The 23,797-nt window shown below is 37.5% G+C and overlaps 1 protein-coding gene across 5 annotated transcripts in view; it reads left to right on the forward strand.

Moving 5' to 3' along the window:
* ARHGAP24 (Rho GTPase activating protein 24) overlaps positions 1-23,797 on the forward strand; it is a 472,122-nt gene that overhangs the window by 35,488 nt on the left and 412,837 nt on the right. The window contains exon 1 of one of the 5 annotated variants that reach the window (XM_036338627.1): positions 12,506-12,649. The exons of 3 other annotated variants lie outside the window; for them this stretch is intronic. The gene's annotated coding sequence lies outside the window, so the exon portion shown is untranslated. Of the gene's footprint in view, positions 1-12,505; positions 12,650-23,797 lie in introns of those variants that run through there. One more of the 5 variants, XM_036338617.1, reaches the window with a different exon arrangement.

Raw genomic sequence — 23,797 nt, forward strand, 5'->3', positions numbered from 1 at the left:
AGTGTCATCCTAGACTTGATTCACTGCTTGCCAAGCAAATCAGAAAATTAAGTATTTGGAGTTATTAACTATTAATAAGAGGTTGGCAGTGACATGGTTTACAATTTTGTTGGAGAAACAGGACATACAGATGAAACAAGATCTCAATCATATTATAATTTAAGGTCTGCCATTTAATGCCCTTTCTCAGAACAACTAGGTTAGCCCAGAAACTTTTACAAAGTAGCATTAGATTCTTTTAGGATCTATTTGTGTGTGGTTTTTTTTTTGGGGGGTAGGGTTGGGGGGAATACAATTATCATTACCTGACATTAGGATCGAGACACTGTATATAGTCACATGTTAGATGGGCTCTCACCCTTTCCCACTGAATTCTTCACTGGGACGGAAATCCCTTAGTCTTGTTGATTATAAAAGAGAAACAAAAGAAAGCTGTTTGTCTTCAAAGCCCTCCCTGTCTGTGTTTTGTTGTCAAATGTTCTCCTACACCATTTTTTACATTCCATCTCCTCAAGAAAAAATGCTTTTGTGATGATGGTTTTTGCAAGTTATTTTTCTATCCATTTAATTATCTTCCTCCTCCCCCCTTCACCTTTGGTGAGGTAAGACGTTGTATCATCTGAGGATTTAAAAAACATGCTTACCTAGTAAGATGAAGCTGTTTGTATACCCTTCCTTTATATTTGATGAATTATTGCTTCAAAAACATCTTTGGCCTTCTTTCTCACCATAAACCAGCCAAGCAAGACAAATAGTGTGTTAAAAAGAGGTTTAATTTTCATTTCAGGAAAACATAAGATTTACGCAGTTTTGTCATGCAAAAGGTGAAAAGGTTGTCGGGGACTTTTCAAGTGATCCATAAATCTCAGTGCCCAGATGAGGGAGAGATGCAGATCAGTCACTAGAGGCATTGACGGATTACTTAGATTACAATTTTCTCAGGGAATATAGCAAATGCCGAAACTGAACTATATTATTTTCTTTAATTTCATTTAATATAAGAGGCCCTTTTAAAAAAAAGAGTAAATATAGGTAATGTTTCCTCTGAGAATGTCAGTTCTGTCGCACAGCCTTTAATAATGCAGTACCAAGAAAACAATGGGTACTCTATCAACAATAAATATTTGCGAATGTGGACAAAGGTAAGGGGGAGAAATTTCCTGTTTCCCCACTGTCTTCTAAGCTATTGTGCAATATCTCTTGACTTTTCTCTTACTTGTAAGTTATTGAACTCATCCAGGTCACCTTTCTGCAGCCATCCTTGCCGTGCCCAGTTCTACCAGTGCTGATTCAGAAATATTCAGCTGAGTAGGTAAAGTGCTTGGTGCAGGAAATCTCCAGCATGCAGATGTGAATTAACATTGACTAGACCTGGATGGGCAAATATGGGGGAAAGGGACCAAGATTAACGATTTAACCAAGTTGGTGAGAATGTGTGGTGTACTTAGGAAACACACAGGTAGATGACAATTACTCAATTAGAGAGTACATTGGAGGAGTGAGAAATAGATTAGAGGGGGATGTGAGGGTAGAAAATTTGACTAAGAAAAACTATGCCCAATTATAGTCTAGATATCATTTGGTATGCATCAGGGAAGAATCTAAATTTTGGGGTAGGGCAGTGATACAATCAGACCTTTGTTTCAGCAAAGTAACTCGTGGCAAGTCATAGGATCGATCACAGGGAAAGGATCCCATTCGTGAACGTATAACATGGCCACTTTACCGGTCTTTTCCCAAGCCCTTTAACAATGGCCTCTATACATTGATTCTCAAAATGACATTCTGTTTCACTCATAAGCAACAAAGAGATTATCCCATTTTCTTGGCTGACACCTGCTTATCAATTCCCTGCCCTAATACTACCCTATCAAGGTCTCTAATAGTGTCAAGACAAGGCATTGAAAGTTACATAGTGACTAAGAGTGGGTATCAGGTGAATGGAGGGCAAGGTGCTGCCAGATGATCTTAAGAACAACTTGAAATGGTAATATAAATATTCCATATGGTGCCCACCGTTTCTTTATAACCTCCATCTAGACATACCCACGCTCATGCACTACCACCCTCTAGTTCACATCCTCCTATCCTCATTCCCAAGCTATACAGGCAGCCCTCTAACTGGAAACGTTGCAATTAAACACCTTACCATTCTTGTCACACATCCTCAGACTGTTTGTTCTTCTCTGTGACATTTCCAAACTCCCGGGTCACTCCTATTCCCCCTTTCAACATCACTACCTACTGCTGATCCTAATGTACTATCTATTCAGCTCATTAAAACTGCCCTTGATGTGCATTTTAACTAATTTTCACCTGTTTAAAGTACTATTAAGGGCATTAGCATACATTTTTCATGAGTCTCACAAGAAACTTCACAGGAACTCTCTCACTGTGACCCATTTAGGAGGCCAATATAGTTATCATTTATTAGTGACAAGGACACTAACCGAAGGTAATGGCAAGCTGTTACACTAGAAAGAAATGGTTTACATCAGAATACCAGTGGAAAGCTAAAGCTGTCAAGCCATTAAGCTCTCATCCCTTAAATCATTGATATGTTTAATATCTGTTTTGTAGAGCTTTCTAAGAAGCTTAAAGGAAACAAAGGATATGTATCTTAATGTATTACAGTGCCAGTTTTCAATTCAGCTTGTGTTTGGATTCACACTTTGTGTGAACTGTTCTAACAAGTGTTTGCTTTAAAACCTTATGAATGCCCTAGAGTCAGTGGTCGGCAAACTGTGGCTCGTGAGCCACATGCGGCTCTTTGGCCCCTTGAGTGTGGCTCTTCCACAAAATACCACGTGCGGGGGCGCACGTACAGTGCAATTGAAACTTCGTGGCCCATGCTCAGGAGTCGGTATTGTAGCGAGCTAGGTATTTGCTATTTTGATGTTTCATCACCCCTGCACCCCTCCCCCAGCAAACAGTGCCTAATTTGGTCAGGCACTGTTCTGGGTATTTTATAAGGATTATCTGTTAACATCAGAACAACTGAACTAGGCAGATGATGCTATCCTAACTTTTCAGACGCAGAGACTGCAGCTCAGAGAGCTTAAGTAATATACCTAAGGTCTTATAATTCATACTTTGGAAGAGGCAGAATTTGAACTCAGATCATATGATAGTCTCTCACTTTATTTTGGCTCGCCTTCTCCCCTGCTTATTCAAATAACTGGCTGCTTTTATATTTTTCTGCCTGATGTGTGTATGTAAATAGCCAGCTAGTCACATGACCACAAGCCAGATGGGCCAGTCATTTGGCCCTTTGGTGACTGACACACATCCAGGTGGCTCTGACAGTCTTTGACGTGCTGGAATGGCATCTGATATATTCAGATAATGTTAGCTATTCAGTACTGAGAACAAAGGTCCATACATAAATGGAGAGCACATTCTTTTCTCAGACGGTAAGGAAGGCCTCTACTATTTATAGATGCTTATTACATGTCTAATACTTTCCCACGTGTCCTTTTATTTCACTGTTAACTGTAAGATGAAAATAATGTATTAAGTCACTAAATTTTTCTTTAGAGGATAATTAAAGTACTTAATTGAGTCTTGTACATGACCTGGGTTTTCCTAATTAAAAGAAAACCTTATAGTTATAGCTTGCAACCATAGAGGCCCAGAGCAGCTTCTCATTACCATCCATTGGTATGTCTAAGAGAATGTAAATCAGTTTTAGACATGACTTAATCAAAATATGATTAGGGTAGTAACTCTGGAGGAGATAAACATAGCATTTCTTAAACAAATATGATTGTTTATTATTTGTGCCATTCAAGGCCTCATTAGCATAAATGAGACTTTTCCTAATGATACTGAACTTTAGTTATGCCTTTCCTTTCCTTAATTCATAATGCAAGCATGGCCAGGACTTCTAGTTGAGTCACTAATTGCTCTGTCACTGTTGCAAGAGGAATTGAAAGTCTTCCCAGGTCATGTACACTATTGGGATTCAGGGATCTCTGTTTCCCTCTGATCATGTGATGTGCTGGGTGTTTGGCTTCTCAGTAAATATGCTTTGTGGGGTTCAGAGAGCTCATGTGTGTGATGTTTCTCTCCTTATGATATAACGTAGTAATAAAATGAAGAATGGGAATAAAGTTTGGTATTTCCTAAGGCTCATTCTGTTGGCCACTGTTATAATAGTGTTCATATTTGGAACTTACGTGAGGACTGCGGGTAAATACCTCTAGTATAATTTGCCTTCTGACGTGGTAACATTTTCAAACCAAGCCAAAATTTAATAGTTATTTCCTATAAATCTAGCCAAAGAGATTATACTTTCTGTAATTTTCAAGATTGCAAAACGGCTTTATAAACACAAGGTACAAAAAAACTCAGCAACACTTTTCTCCATACCTTAAGGCTAAGTGTTGGGGAAATGTCTTAATTACCAAAATTTTACATGTAACTAAAGATAATTGTGTAATTTGGAACAATTGAAGGCATAAAGTTGAAAACGTTATTTTAGAAGTTTTCAGCATGTTTAAAGGAGGATGTTATATTTCTAAGTGGAATTATCACCCATAATATGTAAATATAGTTAACAACTAGGCTCAAATAACTAACAACAAAATACCTTGTACATGAGTTGGCAGGAAAAACAATTGTTTTTCTTCTCTGTGGGGAAAGTTTCTTGGTAAGATGTGAGATAAAGTATTGAAAGAATTTGATTCTATTGACTTTCTTACATCAGAATTAAAATTTTATAGAAAACAGACATATCAATAGACACATTTCTTGTTGACCCTAAAACCTGTGCACTTGGTAAGATTATACTGTGATGGAGCTTAATCTGTAGAGGTTGGTCATTTCCTATAGAGGTATTGTTTAGCAACCCTATTCTGCCTATCTTTCCTATCTAATAAAAGAGAAACATGGTAATTAGCCTTCCCATTGGCTAATCAGGGTGATATGCAAATTAACTGCCAGCCAAGATGGCAGCTGGCAGCCAGGCAGCTTGAAACTAACATGAGGCTTGCTTGCTTTAGTGATGGAGGACTCCAATGTTCCCTGTCTGCTTGGCTGGCCTCTGAGCTTGCAGTTTGAAACATTGTTACAAATATAGAAGCTAAACAAAACCCCAGAAACCTGCTTTCAGCCAGCCAGGATCTCAGAGCTGGAGTTGAAACAGTGTTTCAATTATAGAACGCAAACAAACCAGATACCTGCTTTCAGCAGCAGAGGCCTTAGAGCTGGAGCCAAGCCTCAGAGCTAAAGCTGGCCCAGAATAAAAAGAAAAAGAAAAAAAGGAGCGGTTGGGAGCTTCAGTTACCCACCAGCCTGAAAACAGCCCTCAGCCCCTCACCCAGACTGGCCAGGCACCCCAGTGGGGACCCCCACCCTGAAGGGGGTGTGACCAGCTGCAAACAGGCATCATCCCCTCATCCAGGCTGGCCAGGCACCCCAGTGGGGACCCCCACCCTGATCCAGGACACCCTTCAGGGCAAACCAGCTGGCCCCGACCCGTGCACCAGGCCTCTATCCTATATAGTAAAGGTAATATGCCTCCCAGCACGGGGATCAGCAGAGCCGCGAGGCCTCCCGGCACCAGGATCAGCGTGACAGGGGTCAGTGCCCAAACCCCCTGATCGCCCTGTGGCTCTGTGTGTGACAGGGGGCAGGGCCACAACCTCCCTATCCGCCCTGCTCTGTTCATGACAGGGGAAGGCGCCCCAACCCCCTGGTCAGCCCTGCTCTGTGCCTGATATGGGGGAGCTCCCCAACCCCCTGATCTCCCTGTGGCTCTGTGTGTGACAGGGTATGGCACCCCACCCCCCCCCCCCCCCCCACGGGCCCTGCTCTGTGTGTGACAGGGTAGAGCCATAACCTCCCCATCGGCCCTGCCCTGAGTGTGACAGTGGCGGCGCCCCAACACCCTGATCGGTCCTGCTCTGTGTGTGAGAGAGGGCAGCGTCCCAACCGCCCCACATGGGCCCTGCTCTGTGTGTGATGGGGTAGAGCTATAACCTCCCCATTGGCCCTGCCATGAGTGTGACAGGGTGCAGCGCCCCAACCCCCTGATCCACCCTGCTCTGTGTGTGACAGGGCGCATTGCCCCAACTCCCCTATTGGCCCTACTCTGTGAGTGACAGGGGGGAGCTCCCCAACCCCCTGATGGGCCCTGCTCTGTGTGTGACAGGGTACGAAGCCCCAAACCCCCTGATGGGCCCTGCTCTGTGAGTGACAGGATGCAGCGCCCCAACCCCCTGATTGGCCCTGCTCTGTGCATGACAGAGGGTGGTGCCGCAACCTCCCCATCGACCCTGCCTTGAGTGTGACAGGGGACGGTGCCCCATCCCCCCAATCGGCCCTACCTGAGCGTGACTGAGGGTGGCATCGCAACCTCCCGATCTGCCCTGCTCTGTGCATGACAGGGGGCGGCGCCCCAACTCCCCAATCAGCCCTGCTCTGAGCCCGACCAGGGGCTGCACCTAGGGATTGGGCCTGCCCTCTGCCACCTGGGAGCAGGCCTAAGCCAGCAGGTCGTTATCTCCCGAGGGGTCCCAGACTGTGAGAGAGCACAGGCCGGGCTGAGGGACCCCCCTCCCCCCCGAGTGCACAAATTTTTGTGCACCGGGCCTCTAGTGGTTTATATTTATGTATCTAGCCAGTCTTTTGGAGATTGGATAATTTACCAATTATTACTCACAAGCTCATTTGAAGATAACAGTATTCTCTCCAGGTAGCATAGTTTTGCAAATATGGTTTACCTATGTCAGAATTACTTGGAGAACTATGCTGCAGAATCCTGACTCCCCATTTTGTACCCTTGAATCACAATCTTGGGATGGGGCTATATTTTTTACCAAATTCCTGGGTGATCTTAAGATTTCAATATTTAATAACCATATTCTTGGCATTTTATTCTTTAGTGTTGCTTCTACTATTAGTCTGTAATTAGTAAACATTTAATATACAGTGCATAAAATTTTAACTTCTTAATGAATAGGAATTTCATATAATTAAGAAAGTTTCTACCACAGAACTATAGAATTAATAACAATAGTAGCTATCACATATTGGACATCTGAACATAAAATGATGCCCCATGGCCACTCAAGATCTGGAATTCTCACTACAGCCCTTTGTAGTGGATGAGATTATTCTCATTTTATATATGGAGATAGGTTGGAGAGGGTTCAGTAGCTTGGATAAGGTCACACTTACAGCAAGAGATGGAGTTAGGATTTAAATCCAAATATGGTATGGTTCAAAGCCTGTACTGGAATCACTATGGCATATGCCCATTTGCAAGTTTATGGTGATGCATAGGGCCACCACTAGTTAATATAGCACATTTATGTAAAGTAGAAAAAGTCTCTTCATCCTTCAGAAAGATGCAGGTGTATGCTCAGGGCAGGAGGTCGAGTCACCTCTCCTCTCTCTTTATCAGGTGACCCAGTACAGTGAGCTACCTGAATTACTATAGGTGACACTTGTCCTGAGAAAATTCTAAGGCTCTATAATATAGACCTAATATCTTATAAGCACAAAAAATTGTAGGCAACAGACTAAAATCCAGTAAGTGTGATAGGAATGAAGAGAGAGAGAGAGATAGTTTAGGAGATAGTTTATTCATTGCCCTGTTCTATTGACTTATTTGCCTTTGGGGTTCTTGTGAAAGGGAGTGGCTCTACATGCCTATTTTGTGATGGAGGATCCTGTATGAGCTAGTGACCTTTTAGCTAGACTCCAGCATAGTATGACTTGGCCTCATTTACATATATACTATGTCTACTATTAATATCCAAATTATATCTTTGATATCACAGTACTGTAATGTTTATAAAATATTCAAGATCTAATGGAACTTTTTTTCTATAGCTACCAGTATATTTGTTAATAGTTTCACATGCCCATGTATTATCAGCATTTTAAAAATAAAGCAGCTCATGTTTGTGGCTCATGCTATATATTTACATTCTTTTTACGCCTTTGCTACCTCACCTTTTAGATATTTTACTATAGTTGATTCAAGCTTTTCTTCCACTGTCCAACATAACCCATGTCAGAAAACCAGGAGAGCTTTTAACCATCCTACTTTTTAAAAAGTCAGCTTAAAATGATTATGATGAATTTTCTAAAAAAAAAAAAGTCATCGATTTTTTTAGACAAAAAACATTGCTAACTCTTCAGAACATACTGTTATTGAGCAAGAATGTCGTGTAAACAAGTTATACTAGTTATTGAGCACCTACTGTGTGTCACGTTCTGTCCTATGTTCTTTGAATGTTTTTAGCTTATTAAAGGTAACCAACACGGCCAGTCTTTGGGGGATTGCTTTCCAGGAGAATAGGTGATAGATATACTGCGGCTGCTTCAGTACAAACCTCTCACCATTTCTAGAAAAAGAGCATCCCAGCAAACATTTTGCTGTTAATGCATTGGCCATGGACATCACCTATACAATGAGTCACAGACTGGAATTCCTAGAGAGTAGTGGGTGTTCCCTATGTTCCTATTTTCTTAGGTGGTCAGCCTTTTATTTTGTGCTCATTCTTTATGTTAGAAAAATTGAATCAGGTTTCACATAGGCGCCTTTATACTCACCCAGGGTACCTGTTCTCCAAGATGTATACTTTGAGTTCTTTTGTTCCATTTCCTTCCTTTGAAATGAAAATTATGGATCCTCATGCATTCAGAGTTTGTTTTGATGAACTTGTATTGATGAACACTAACTTGACAGGACAGAGCATGAAATATGTTTTAAAGGTTTTTTTCTTTCTTTCTTTTTTTTTTCCATAGCTCAAAATAGCTTTCTGAGAAGAAGATTGTGAGATAAAAAGTAGTTGCTTGGGAAAACCTTAATGATTTTAAGTGTTAGATATTAATGATATAGGGCTATCTTGAGGCCACTACTGAATATCACAGGCATTCTGCCTGTATGAAGAAATGGGGAACTTGTAGGATCATTTTTTGTGATTATTACTATTTAGTAACTCACTTTGATGTACTCTCTTTCTTAGGATTCTATTGGAGATTGCTTTAGATAGCTTCTGAAATTCTAAAGCAAATACTACTTTAATTGTTCCTATTGAACAGCTGAATATCAGTAATAAATTTATGTATCTTTTATACAGATATGCACAGGTGGGAAAATACCCTTCTATCATCCTTAAAGATAAATAGTGCTCAGCTCATTTATATTATACTAGAGGCCCAGTGCATGAAAATTTGTGCACTCGAGGGCTCTCTCAGCCCAGCCTGCATGCTCTCACAATCTGGGACCCCTCGGGTAGGGTCCAGTCCCATTGCAGCATGGCTCTGGTTCCCCAGAGCCTGCGGGTGGCGGGAGGGACCCAGAGGCCAGTCCAATGGCAGCATGGCTCTCCATAGCTCCCTCTCCCCGCAGCACCATGGGCAGCTAGGACCCAGGACTGACTTCCGCTGTGCTGGCTGGGACCCTAGCCTGGTGATCAGTCATCCATTTGGATGTTTAGGTTGTGATGGACTCTGGCTCTTTATATATTAGGATATGTACTTACAGAGCAGTCTATTATGTTGTGTTAACATTTTACTTTTAGGAGTATTAATGCATGATCTGTGCATTTGTTGTGTAATTTACTTCTCAGAAGTTCAAATAGCAATTTTATTTTTAACATGCACTCACTGCTTTTTCTACTATGGATCAGCAATAGTAGGATTAGTAGTAGAGACGCAGAATAGATCAACAAAACGGATATAGGCACTCCAAGTTCTAGAGAAAGGTGTGATAGAAATATTGTTACATTATTGTAGGAAAAGCTGAAGTGGTAATAGTTTGAGGGGACATTACTGCCTTTTCTGAGGTTAGAATACAAAGTAATTTTGTGTTTTTTACATTGGAGTGTACCCCAGCATATTTTCACTACCTCTTCATAAGCTTCACTTGTGATTTCTATTCAATTAGAAAACACATATTGGCCATTAATTATATCAAAATCTGCCCTAGGTAGACTACAGAGTATAGTTGACCTTTGAACAATGACGAGCTTAGGGGCACAGACTTCTGCACAGTTGAGAATTTGTGTATAACTTGATTTCCAAAAATTAATAATATCCTACTGTTGATTAGAAGTCTTACCAATAACATAAGCAACTAATTAACACATATTTTATATGTTACATATATTGTATGCTGTATTCTTATAATAAAATAATCTAGAGAAAAGAAAATGTTATTAAGAAAATTATAATGAAGAAAAAATAAATTTAAAATATTGTACTATACAGTATTTCTCGATACTGTAAGTTTACATTGTCTGTTTACAAGATGGATCATCTGTCAGTACCTACATTTATATTGTCTTACATGATACAAACATTGTAGATGTTATATGCATTACTAACACTAGATGTCAAATATAAAAAGATAATGTGAAAATGAAATTCATATTCATTTTCAGGTATAACAATTTGTGCACTAATAATGAGGAAGCAACAGTATGATTACTTTATGGTAGCCTAGTGAAATCAATATGATTATGTAAAGGTAGTAAGGAAATATCCAAAAGCTTTTTCAATATATTTATTTCAAATAACCCATGTATAAGTGGAGAACAGGGCTTATTTCCTATTTGGGAGAAACAGAAATGCATAGTAATAATAAAAAGGCAAAATTAAAAGTTTTGAACCACACTATTTCCATGGGAGTGTTATGGAAGTTGACATATGCAAGTTCATTTCTAACTTAAGGAAGCCACTCTTCTTCCTGAATGTCTCCCATCGCCAGTCTTATTCATTCAGAGACCTTTATTTCGCACATGGAAAATTTTACCTGGGCGTGTTGAGCTGGTTCACTCATTTCTTATACTTTCATTCTCTTCTTGTCCAAGGGAGGACAACGCAGTGCTTTCTTTTGTACACTCGTTCTTGTACTGTTTCCCAAGCATTACTTTGAAAACAGAAATACTCTCTCTCAAACCTACCAAGTATTTTTTTCCCATTTTTAAAATGACTCCTGAAATTTCACCTCATGCACAGAATATTTTTATTTGATCAAAGAAGTAGATATGGATTTCCCTGCTGCTCAAAATTGACAACAGAAAACCAATTTCTTCTCCTGATTTTCTGAGACATCTATTCAATGAGTTTGTTTAGTACTTTTTTACATGTCAAAAATGTAAACAAATCTGGAATGAGTTTCCAAAATACTGATAAGGGAGACAGGTGTATGGACAATAGATTACAATATGGCATAATCAATGCTATAATATCAGTATTTGCTTGAGGTGTGTTATGAACACAAAGAATAGAATGCCTAGCTCTGGAAGAGCTGAAGAGTAGGACTGTGTCAGAAAGAAAGGAGAGAGAAAGTCATTAAGGAAGGAACCAATCTATACAAAGACATAGAAGCATGAAAAAAGGTGTAGATTTGGGTCAGATTGTGTCCTACCCAGAATTCCCTACCACAACAGCTGGGTTTAAATAAGATGACACATGTAAAATGATTAATGCACGTGAGCAAGAAAAAATAAATTGCTATTTTTGCTAAAAATACTAGTGCTTGTTTTTAATCATAATAACCCAATAAGAAATCAGAAGTCATTGGAGATATTTAAGCAGATAAATTCATGAGTAGACATGCTATAGGAAAATGGCTCTGGCATCACTTTTAAAATAGAAATATTTCTCTTTGAATAGAATGTGGATGGTAAGGAAAAAGATTGGGGGTAGATGAGCAGTTGGCAATTGTAACAATAATGTAGAAAAGATATAATTAGGTTCTAATGACATGGGTGGGAGAATTAACCTCTCCATATATCAGTTTCCTCATAAATATTTGTATTATAATAGCATCTAATTCATAGGATTTGCATGAGGATAAATAAATTAGTTAATATTTTCAAAGCTATTATAACAGTGCCTTGTAAGTACTATGTGTTTGTTAAACAAAATTCACACAGATGAATATTGCTTGTATGCCTTTTGCTTATGCATGAGGCCTAGATTGTTGCAATTGGACCTGACTCATATCTATGTCAATCCTCGGAATAGGCACTAATAAAAAACTGCTCATTTCAGTTGATTATAATTATAACTAGAGGCCTAGTGCATGAAATTTGTGCACTGGGGAGGGAGTGTACCTCAGCCCAGCCTGCACCCTCTCTAATCTGGGACCCCTTGGGGGATGTCTGCCTGGTTTAGGCCCAATGCTAGCTCCCAACCACTCGCCTGCCTGCCTGCCTGATTGCCCCCTAACCACCCCCCTACCAGGTTGATCAATGCGTAACTGCTCCCCTGCCAGCCAGATTGCCCCCAACTGCCCTCCCTTACTGACCCGGTCGCCCCCAAATGCCTCCCCTGCCAGGCCTATAGCCCCCAACTGCCCTCCCCTGGTGGCCTGATTGCCCACAACTGCCCTCCCCTGCCAGCCATCTTGTTGAAGCCATCTTTTGAACACATGGGGGCGGACATCTTGTGCAAGGCTGTGATGGTCAATTTGCGTATTACCTCTTTATTATATAGGACAATATTCAATTAATACTTGTCTATTTGATACTATCAAAGTAGAAACAAGTCTTGGTCTTCTGAATCAAGTATGTAATGATATCTTGATTGCTCTTCAGCTGGTTTCTTCAGTGATGTCAAAATTCTTCATGTACATAAGATGTGGAAGTAATTGGAGCACATCAGGGGTAAACATATTTTAAAGGTATGTACACATATATATAAAGTGGTTTTATGGTTATCATCAAGGATTCTATTAGAACTCTAATTTGTTCCCAAGAAGAGACAGTGAGCTACAGTGTTCTAAATGCATCATAAATAAAATTATAGATTTTGGCAAGTGCATTGTGATATATACTTCAGTAGCATGCTACTTCTAAGTCTGATTAAATAAAGCACCTTTTTTTTATAATTGAAATTTGTTTAACTTTGGTGTATGAAAAAACTTGCTTGACTTGGTCTAATATTTAGACTTTAAGTGTAAAACTATTGCTGATTGAGAATAAAATACTGTTAAAACCTGTCAGAGCACTTAAGTTCAATTGGCCTGAAATTCTTTCGATCACTCTTTCTTTGGCTTTTCATCACCATTTATACATCCTAAATTAGGATAATAATGAGAATTATTGATAAATAATTCTCTATAATAATGAGAAAATAATTTTCTATAATGAGGAAAATTTTTTATCAGATAATTCTTTATCGTGCTGTCTAATCTGTGCATTGCAGGATGTTTAGCAGCATCCCTGGCTTCTACCCACTAGATACCAGTAGAAACCTTTTCTCCTGTTGTGACAACCAAATGTATCTCTAGATATTGCCAAATGCCTCCTAAGGAGTGTGGGTGGGGTAGGGTGGAATAGGATTACTCCTAAACGAGAACAACTGTTCTAAATGATGATTAACAAATATAAAAAGATATAATTTTCCCAAGTCAGGCATCCAAAATATCAATTTGCTCAGGGCTCATCTGAACAATTTCAGTTATTTTACTAGCCACCTTCAGGCAATAAATTTATCTCTTCAGGGATAATATGGTAAAAGTATTTCTTCCAAATCATTTTACTGCCTTATTAATATTTTAGGTATTCTATTTGGAAGGTATCAACCAAGCAAAACCCAATGTACCATCTGGTTGACTATGAGGCTAATTTCTTCATTTCTGTATTCAGCCATACGAACATTGTGCTTCTTTTAAAAAAAATAATTTCTTTCTGGTTTATTTCTTTTGAAAAATGGGTAATTTAAGCCTACTCATATTACATTTGCAATGCCAAAGACTAGAGTGGCATTCAGTCAATATTTGTTGGATATATGAAAGTATGAAACAATGGGCCTCACTCTCATGTGTATCTATCTTTTAATTTCTTTACAAAGGGGATCTGCTTCTTAATTTTAAAAAACAATGAAGTGATTATACTCCTCCAGGTCTAGTTAACAAATGAACATTTCCAAGGTACTTTTCATTTTTAAAAAAATGTACGGATCTCGTGTGTTTAAAAATAGTAAAAAAATACATTATATATGAAGCCAGTGAAGTTATAACAAATGTATATTTCATTTTCCAAATGAATGAGAATCATGATAAGATGTTCATCTTCACAGGGTGTATTATCAGACCTTCTCCTATGTGCATATTTGGTCCAGTGGTTCTCAACCTTCCTAATGCCGGGACCCTTTAATACAGTTCCTCATGACCCACAACCATAAAATTATCTTTGTTGCTACTTCATAACTGTAATTTTGCTGCTGTTGTAATGTAAATATCTGACATGCTATATGTGCTTTCTGATGGTCGCGACCCACAGGTTGAGAACCGCTGGTCTAGACTGTTTCACTGGGATATTTAACTTTAATAAGAATGTCTTATTAACGTCCAGAGGGCTTGTTACTTTGAAGTTTCCAAGAACACAGTGCATCAGAGAACTTTCTCCCTCCTGTACATTTTTAAACCCCTCATTTTGTAGGACAAAAACACTTGGAATGCACTTCTGGATTGTGATTTGACAATAAGCACCCAAATAACACTTTATTGAGAAAATATAAAACTGATATATTTAATACTGGCTTTATTAATTGTTCCCATTGTAATATCTCAGGTCCCCCAAATAGATTGTAAGCTCTCTATAATTGGAAATTGTCTGATCTTCTTCACTATTCTTTAATATAAGAATAGGGTCAGAAATCTCTCAGGAAATTTAGATTCTCTTTCTGAATGAGATTATTTTATGTATTTAACTATGCAAGGATCACTAGGAAACTCATTCTAAAGACTGAGACAGAAAGTAGTTACTTTGTAATTTTTGTCTAAAGAAATGAGTAAATAAATATTTACTCAACTTTAGGTTTTTTATTTGCATAAGTGCAGGAATTATTTTCCACAGGCAGGGTGATATAGGGCCTTAAAAGTAGCTTTTATGCGTTTGGTAGTATTCTATAATTTCTAGAAACACAAATTCTATGGACCAGATAGCTGGTTTTCCTTTTTGTGTAAAATTCTGTCTTTCCATTCTTAGAAGGACGTTAAGGATGTCAATGGGACCTTGTGTGCCAACTCTTTGACAATGCTCCATAAGTCCAGCCCTGACCTAGAGGTTAAAAAGATACAGGGTCAAGAGTAGAAGATAAAATGATGATGACGATTTCTTTTCTTTAAATTTATCTTTATTGTTGAGACTATTACAGAAGTCCCTTCTTTTTCCCCCCATGGCCCCCTTCCACCTGGTTCCCACCCCACCCTAGGCCTTCACCATGCTATTGTTTGTGTCCATGGGCAATGCATATATAGTATGCATATAAGTTCTCTGGTTAATCTCTTTCTGCCCCACTTCCATCTGATATTCCTCAGTTTGTTCCATGTTCCCATGCCTCTGGTTCTATTTTATTTGTCAGGTTTTTTGTTGTTGTTCATTAGATTCCACATATAAGTGAGATTATGTGATATTTGTCTTTCTCTAACTGGCTTATTTCCTTTAGCATAATACTCTTCAGGTCCCTACATGCTATCTGAAAGAGTAAAGTATCCTTCTTTTTATAGCTGCATAGTATTCCATTGTGTAAATGTACTACAGCTTTTTTATCCATTCATCTACTGATGGGTACTTGGGCTGTTTCCAAATGTAGTTATTGTAAATAATGCTGCTATGAACATAGCAGTGCATATATTCTGAAGATAAAATGAAGATTTCAATGAAAGAAATGCACACTAAATTCTGGGAGATGACATCATTGTTGCCAAGACATATTGGTGGTATATTTTGTTCACTGCTCTGTCCCCAGTACTTGCAACAGTGTCTGGATCATAGGAAACACTTAATAAATGTTTGTTTAGTCAATGAATAAATGAGTGATATAGAATAACATGAGTTCTTTAAGCATAGGACTTTGACATGGTATGTGTGTTGGAGGAATGAGGAGTATATTTTTACTCACAAGTGACCTTCCAGGTCTAACCAATTTATAGCTTCTCCAAATCATTTTTATTTTAGGCTGATAATAGTGGGAAAACAGAAGCATCTCAATACCTAATATTTTATTTCTGGCCTCAGAACTTATTTAAGTTTTATTAAATATTTAATATAGGTATTCCAACTATCTTTGTTTAAATACAGGTGTGGGCAAAAGTAGGTTAATAATAAATGACACAAAATTAATAAATAAACAAACATACAAGCATAAACTCTGTATTTCACAACTGTAAACTACTTTTGTTCACCTCTGTATAAGCTAATAACTATGCTGAATATATTACTTTGCTTTTTCATTAAATACTCATATTCGTGGTTCACACAATCCTATAAAATGACTTTTTATTTCCTCCATTTAATAAGCAAAGAAACAAAAGCGGTTGAGCTGATTTGTACAGGATCACTTGTACAATCTGGGACTTCATCCCAGGCTTCTTATTTCAAAGTCCATCCCCTCTCCACAGCGTGCTGTATCAGTGGCCAATCTCTGTGGTTCTTTTTATAATGAACATCTGTTAACTATAGAGTCCTAAGGCTTGCTGGGCTCGTTAGAATATAGTGTCTATATAGTAAAATTGCAAAGCACAAATGCTTATCAAGCTACAGTAACAGCTCAGCCAAATAAAGTGGTAATGGAGATTAGGATACCATTGTTCTCAGGAGTCCATTGTAAAGTCATAATGTGAAGTGAACTATGATCTAAAAATTTAGAAATATGTGGTAGGACGTTTCATTGGTTCGTATTTTGTCTCTTTGTGAGTGATAGTGTTTCATACGGTCCTTGTTAGAAAATAAAATTCACCCTTGGTGGTTAAAATAAAGAGATTTTGAGGAAGTAATTCCTTATCAAGGCAGAATGAAAGAATTATTCTATGGGAGTGAGGGCTGTGGGTGGCAAATTGGGAATGATTAACATAAATACTTACACTGAGGATTGTAAAATTAATTTTTGAAACATTTTCTCTATATGTATCTATAATAATATTTATCTATATGATTTTTTTCAGATAGAGATTAATGTTTCCCATTAATCAAAGAAACCTCCATGTAAACAATTGGAGAATAATATTGGTATTATAAAAAACATCATTTTTTATCTACAATTTGAGCCTGCAGAATTTAGACTGTCCATGAAAGACTATATAATATTTAATACCGAACATAATGTTTTGTGATCTTTGAAAGGAAAAACTACAATCTTTGATTACACCATAAACATTTGAACACCAGCATCTGATAACAGCTCTCCTAGTGGCTTATTGCTTCCCATGAGCATTCTGCCATTTCCTGATCTTAGTCCAGGAAGACAAACTTCATGGTGTGGCCATTCTTGTCCTGTCACTGCTAAGAAGCCTCAACATATCCTTAGTGTATAAAGCTATTTTTACATTGCCTACCGCTCTCTGTCAGTGATGGAAAGCTTCTAAGTTCCTGAATTCTTTCTAGTCACTGATCAGTGGCAGCTCCCGATAGGCAAAAGCCAATTCTGTCAACAGAAAGTGCTGACGTGGGAGAGGAAACCTTTCTGTTAGACCGTGGGTGACACCTGCAACAAAGTCACCTTCAAGGGCATGGCTGAGTGTTTTCTATGTGCGAGATGCTATAAAACAGTCTGAGATGCAGTATATAGTGAGGATGTTCAAGGGAGAGTTTTAAAAGTAGCTACTAGTTATATTTATGTGTGGGGCTATAGTATTCATTCTCAAGTCAGTTGTTTCCCATTAATCGAAGAAACCTCCATGTAAAACCTCATCTTTTTTAAAAAAAACATTACCTGAGGATATGATTTCATTGATTTTTAGAGAGAGGAGAGGAGAAAGGGAGGGAAATATTGATGTTAGAGATAAACATTGATCAGTTGCTTCCCATAAGCGCCCTGGCAGGGGATTGAACCCACAACCCAGGTGTGTGCTCTGATAGGAAATCAAATTCACCACCCTTTGGTGTACAGGACAGTGTTCCAACCAACTGAGCCACTTGGCCAGGGCTAACCCTTCATCTTAAGGGAGAAGACATTTTTATCCTTTTGTTTCCCTTGTTTTTGTTATTCATAAAGAAATTTTCCAGTTTCCAAGCTAGGTAAGCTAGGTAAACTAGGTAAGCGTTCTTCAAGGAAATTTATTTAATGTTTTTCCTTTTTATTATTTTCACTTTTGGCTTACATATGTATGCTTCTACCAGTTAAACTGCATTGTATTAATAGTTTCTTTTAGTTTATATGCATTCAGGAATCAAAGTTTGAGTGAAAATATTCTCTAAAAATGAATTTTTTCCTGTTCCATGTCTTTGAGGATGTAGTTTTCAGCACTTAAATAGTTTTATAGTCTAAAGCGTTTTGTATTATTTATATCATAGAGAAAGGGGTATCTTCCCTCACAGAGGGCATATGAGGGTACTATTTATATTATTTGAAATACATCTCTCAGGTTCTGTTTTAGCTATCAAATACAAGAAAAAATCAGGATGACGTCATTAGAAAATTTTGTGTTGTAGATATGATTGTTATGTGATCGTAAATATTACACACATAAAATCAGTGTACAGTCAAATGCAATAAAACCCCACTAGATATACTAGAATGCATTATGATAATCACTAATTTAAAACGCTTAGATTTTAACTAAATAACTAGCCTATGTTAAGTTGTTCTCTTCCAAGGAGCCAGAAGATGTACAGGAGCATCACAACTTTAGTTAAGATACCTTTTTCCAATTCAGCACTGAGTTTGCTGAACATGTACATGAGAGCTTAGTCATTAGGGGATGAGAAATCTGCAAGTCATGGACAAGGAAATGAGTGGAATGATCTGATGCAGATAGCACTAGTCCAGGGAAGTATGTGAAGCTAGAGTGTAGGTCATAGCAGAGGATAGATATAAGGATATACGTATAGGTATAGGTATAGGTATAGATATAGATAGATATAGATATAGATATAGATATAGATATAGATATAGATATAGATATAGATATAGATATAGATATAGATGTAGATGTAGATGTAGATATAGATATAGATACAGATATAGATATAGATAAGATATAGATATAGATAATTAGATGTGGAAATGGAAAGCTTTGCCAGTCATAGTAGGTAAATTTGGGGAAACTTGAAAAAGATACCAAAGGAAGAAAAAAAGTACAGATGATTGACTGTACTTCATTAATTTAGGTGTTTTTATTTTTAGGTTTTGATGCACCTGGTTTCATGCAAATCACACAATAATCAGCAAGTTTGGTTTTAAAAATTACTTTCTAAAGTTATGAATAATTAATAACTTAGGCTTTAAGGCATTAATAATTGGTTATTATTAATAATTTCCTTAAGTTTGCAGAACTAGGAAGTGGCTGGGCTGGAATTCTCAAGCAAGTCTGTCTGTGAGACCACTGAGGTCTTCCCTCTTGCCTCCTCCTCTAGCAGGAGGGCTGTGGTTGGGGAGAACAAAAGGAACTGATGTAGTAACAGATTTGCCTGGTTACAGGCAGAGGGTAGCTGGCCAGTTGGCTGGGAGAGAAAGCAGTTGGAGAAAACTAAGGGATAGAAATATGTGAGGGTTAAAAGAAGGTGACAATAAAAAATTAGTGAAAAGTCTTAAAGCCCAGAATGCTGAGTGGAAAGGGTGTACTAGCTGGTCCTCATATTATCCGAATGCTTAGCAATGGATACAGTTATGTGTACAAAGCCTCCAGTTGCCAGTTTCAGACATATGTGACATTAGTGGAATCAGACCTTTTGACTTCCCTACATTTCTAACCTAATCTACCAATCACTAGTAGTGGCCTCTGGGCATTAGATGAAAGTGACTGAATAAACGGACTCTGATTGTTCTCCCTCCAGTTCAAAACACACCCCGCTAATATCTGCTGGGCTTCTGTTGGCCATATTTTCAAGTCAAAGACAAGAACCTCCCTAAAGCTTTGCATTCATTAAGTGGATCTGAATGTCTCTCAAGAGAAGGAGTTGAAGTGTGTGGAACACACACAGTCCAACTCACTTCAAATTGTTATTTCCTTGAGTTCATTGCAAATAAAATTATAAAATGCCTCAAATTTAAATACTGATAGATTTTCACATGTAATGTTTAGAGGCAAAAATTGCATTATTTATATAGTTCCATTTATTTTTATTGATTTTAATAAATGGTAAATAAATTATATCATTTTTGTTAAAGAGAAGAAGGTAACCAAAAAATGCTAAAGTATTGGTAAAAACTTATAGTATCTAAGTTATTCCTCACTGTTGCAAGTTAGACACAAAGTATTTTTTTCTACTTATGTATGAAGAGTACACATTCAAGTTAAATACAACCCTACTAATTGAAATGTGGGAATCAGGTATGTGGTAAATACTTAACAATGTAGAAGCTGACAATTACCATGCTATTGGTAGCACACATACTGAATGAAAGTCAGGAAGGGCTCAGAGGAGATTTAGATATAAATGAGTCTCCTGATTACCTTAGTTGACAATCTAGTGATGATTATAACAAAGGAACCCATAAAAACTCAGAAGAAGAGATGAGATTTGTTTGTGATGAACAATCAGTTCCAAAGAAAAATGTTGTCACATCTGACTCACAGAGCTCTTCCTATTGTCCATCAAATTCTTTATTATCTCTCTTCTCTCACCTACCCTCAGTCCCCCAGAAAAGATTTATAGAGTTTACAGAAAGCTTCTATGATAGTTTGTTGTCTATCTATGAATGTCTCTCAGTCCCTTATACAGTTTAATAAACCCATGGCTTTATTTTTCTATTTTCTTCACTACTGATTTTCTTGGTAGAGTAAACTTGCTAGTCCTTAGTCACCAGCCTATTTTTCCCCATTTCCACTTTGTTTCTATCACTTTGAAACACTTTCTGCTTAAACTCTTTAGTCACCTCCAATCACACTTGATGGACCCTCTTCGGTTTCCCACCTACTTAGTCTTGGTGCATCACTCACCCTTGATAGTTTTTTCTCTCCTTGACTTCCTTTATACCCCTGTCCTAAAGGCTGAGTGTTCTTCTGGTTCGTTAACCATCTCTTCCATGCATTCTCCCATTGCTCAAGTCATGAATATTGAGAATAGGAAGGGATCTATTTTCAGGCTTCCCACTTGGTGATTACTTGTGTTTCATGATGTTAATTGTAGCATGTATACCATAACTTGCTTTACACTTCTAGTATTCAACATTCACCTGTGTTTCATTCATTCAACAAATTTGACAGTATTATTTGTTGACTGTCTCTTATGTGGCAGGCACTGTTTCCATTGAAGTAATACAATTATGACCCTTACTCCTACACACACAAAAAGGACATGGAAATTACTCAGAGAACTTAAGGTGACTCTACTTTGGGCAACTAGACATTACTAAAAGAACCACACAAGTAAATATAAAATTATATTTGTGGTGTCACAGAAGAGATATATATTGTGCTATAAATACTTAAAACTTTATCAGGGAGATTAGCAAATGCTTCCTTGAGGAAGTTAATGTTTTCTTCTCCAGTTATTTGGACAAATCCTTGAAGATCATTGCATCACCTATACATTATTTTATTTCCAGATGACCTTTGCCTTGTTTGGGAGTTCAGTTGTTGTGTCATGATAGCTGAGGTGTCCAGGAGTGTTTCAATATTTCCATCCCTCCTATAGAATCCCTACACTATCTCCTTAGTATAGGACACCAGGATACATCAGATAATATGCTACCATTATTTTGTTTAGCACCCTCAAATACATACTATACAAGCCATACATACCAAAAATAGATGGTGTATATGTTATTGATGAACATGATTTCTCTAAATGATATAATTACATATTACTGAAAATATACTGGTATCATGATTATCTTGAATGGTCCTTCTTATTTTGTTTTCAAGTCTGTTTCAAATACCTTTTTATTACTAAGTCAACTCTGGTCAACATATCTACCTAATTATAATAGATTACTGTTTCATTGATTTTACTTGTAAACAAAAGCAGGTGTGGGAGCTTTCGATCAGAAAGAAAAATTAATGTTTAGATATCAAAACTACAGCTATTTTGCTAAGTAATAGTGTCTATGACAACTATGACAAACAATATTTTTTTATAATGTTAGACTTTGGACAAATTTTGTGAACTTAATTAAGATGTTGAAGAAAAATGAGGAATAGTCAGGAACAATTGCCTTTTGATAAATCTGTCCATGATAAGTTATTATTAATGTATAACTTGGCTGATAAAATTTGAAGGATAGTGCCTTTTTGTAACTCAGAAAATATGCATGTGTGCGTACACACTCACTGAGATGTGTGTGTATGAATATTTATAAGTTCTCACTAAAAATATATTTTGTGAACATTTTAGGTCATAGGTAATTTTACACAGTGCTTTATCGAAAATCAATGTTCAAAACCACAAGAATTTACTGCATTCCTATTATGGGCAATATAGGAGGCCATGGTACTCCAAGCACATTCTGTGAGAAAGAGTCTCATTATTTTTTTCCACTTTGTTCAAGAAAAATTAATCCAGAGAAGGAAAATTATCTTTTCTGATTAATATGCTATGTTAGATTCTCTGTATCTACTGTTGTTTAATAGCCTTTTTATCATTTACATTTCAATCATTAGATAGGCACATACTGAGTATCCGCTTCATGTTCAATTCTGAGCTATGCATTCAGGGATTATAGGACACAATTCTTGACCTTGAGGAGTTTTCCATTTGGTTGCTAAGATAAAGATCAGGCCTAAGACACAAAGAGAAACATATCAACTACTGGTATTAATGTAATGTCTCCTCTTTTGTATCCAGACATTCCTACTCCAAGAATCTTTTATTTTTTCCTTCCTCTTTTGATTATTAACTCTACTACAGGGCAGAAAGTGTTTATTTTGGGCAATGGAAAGGAATATAGGACTTTGGTGTGAAAGAATATGAGCAAAAACGTATTCAACTGTAAAACTCCATGTAGAGCCAAGGTATTCCTGTAGAGGAAAATGATGTTCTTCTACCTAAAAGTTGAAAGTATTACTAGGGTAAACTGGGTTCTAATATCTAGGAAAAGTATTGTTTATTTGAGTTCTTAAGCACATCTTGTGCCCATGTTTACCTGTGGCATCTACAATTGCAGAAAACTTTCTTCAAGATTGTGATGAACTCTGGGCATCACTAAGTATGCTTTACCACAACTGAGATACTACCTGGCCATTAGTAGCTAGCATATCACTAAGGGGAAAATATTTTAATTGTTGAACTTGTACCCCTAGAGATTTATTTACAATTTGGGAATTGAGAACTTTATAAATAGCCATTCAAATATATTCAAAGAAAGCACAGGTTGTGGTGTGTTCTAGTAACTTAATAACATTTCACTTGCACTTTGGTGTCAGGGTTTTCCCCCAGTGACTTCTGATGAAGAGGTGCTTCCTTAAAGGTGCTGATGTGTGTCCCAGGTCTGACAGATGGATTAATTATTTAGGGAAGATGTACATCTGAGGAATAAATTTAGCAATTTAAGCAAAAAAAAAAAATCATTCCTGCTGCTTTGGAAAAAAGCAAATTTTGTTTTATCCCTGTAACCATTAATAACTAAGGGGGAACCTCCCTTCCCCCAATAAAAGTCTCATAGCTTTCTCCTTTCTAGGACTTTGGGGTATAAAGTGGGCCAGGAAACAGTAGTAATGTAAACACTTAGATTTGATTTTTTATTCAACAGTTTTATTATCACTTCTCAAGGAAGGAAGTAGAAAATTACTGTGTCTTCAGTGCAAATAAACTTGTCTACAAAAGGCAATGAAAGGAACAATGTATTTTGAATACATTGTGTTCAATGCTGATTACTTCCATTTTACCATTTTGACTTTATATTTCACAAAATCAGATAAAATTACCATTTTGCAAGTCAAAAT

Source organism: Myotis myotis, unplaced genomic scaffold (genome assembly GCF_014108235.1).
Source record: "Myotis myotis isolate mMyoMyo1 unplaced genomic scaffold, mMyoMyo1.p scaffold_m19_p_1, whole genome shotgun sequence".
Classification (NCBI taxonomy): Eukaryota; Metazoa; Chordata; class Mammalia; order Chiroptera; family Vespertilionidae; genus Myotis; species Myotis myotis.